Raw genomic sequence first — 1,282 nt, 5'->3', positions numbered from 1 at the left:
TGAAGTGGTGGAGGAGAAGCTTGAGGATTGGTGCCTAATAAGAAATTGGTTCTACATTTGATCTTTTTAAAGTATAAGACTTGAAAAAATCTTAAGCTTATAGATAATAAATAAAATTATTTTTAAATAAAAAATTTTAAGTGGAGATAATAAAAGAACTAAATTCTAAATTTGGAAAATCTACAATATTTTTGAATTAGATAGGAACGTATATTTTCATGTTTCTTAACATTAAAAACTTCTAAACTTTAAGTTTGTTTCATTCACTAAATATTTTTTCTAAATTGGACTACTATATTTCTAAATCTAAATTTTAGAAACTCCTAAATAAACTCATATAAATATCATACTTATTTAATTTTTAAAGATTGAAGTGTCACTTGAGGACAAATAACATTTTAAGTTTGGGGGATTTTGATACACCTAAAATATATAGTATTTTTAGACATATTTTTATACCTATTCTTGAGATATTGTACTTTAATGGAAGATATTAGTGTGTTTTTCTTCCAGGTACAAGTAAAAAGGTGAAAATTTCTAAAAGGAGTGAAAAATGATCAAATTTGGAGCAAAAATGTGAAAATTGTGTAAAAGTGTTTTGGCGTCTATGTGCCAAATCCGCCGTTTGGCGGTTAGGCGCCGGTGAAACAGAGAAGGCCGCACCTAAGCGTCAGAGGCCCAACGCTTAAGAGTCAGAGGCAGTTATGTGACGGTTTACTTCATTTTGTCAAATTTTAAAGGGACATTTGAGACACCTATTGGCTAAAGAGGGTGGTTATGTCCACTAGAAATGAAAATATGGTTAGAAGACTTATGAAAGGAGGCATCCTTTGGAGAATACATCGAATTGGGACATATTTTGAAGAGTTATCAAGACACCACTTGGAGATTTATAAAAGAAGAAAGTTGAGACTTTTTGACGTATGCTTGAAAGTTCTGGAAAGGGGGAGTTCTGAGAAGAGTTAGAGATAGTTTTGGAGAGGTTTTCAGGCACAGCAAAATTACTTTATCCTTTTTGTTTTTAGTTTTATTTAGACAGTAAGAGTGTTGTAAAAGAGAAGAGATTCAAATGGACTTCAAGAGTTTGGTGGAGGATTTGAGATAAGTTTTTATCTTTTGTTTTTAAACTACTTTTGATTTTAATCGAGACTTCTTGTTGGTTTGACAATGATTTCTACTTTTAAACTAAAGAGTGGTTTTATTTTCTCCATGAATTCTAAGTAGTTTTCTTTATCTTTCTCCTTAAAATGATAAGTAATTAAAGTGTTGGATGGAAGTTGTG

Source organism: Phalaenopsis equestris, unplaced genomic scaffold, assembly GCF_001263595.1.
Source record: "Phalaenopsis equestris unplaced genomic scaffold, ASM126359v1 Scaffold000002, whole genome shotgun sequence".
In the NCBI taxonomy this organism is placed as follows: domain Eukaryota; kingdom Viridiplantae; phylum Streptophyta; class Magnoliopsida; order Asparagales; family Orchidaceae; genus Phalaenopsis; species Phalaenopsis equestris.
The sequence above is the reverse complement of the archived record's forward strand: the minus strand, read 5'-3'. Positions refer to the sequence as shown.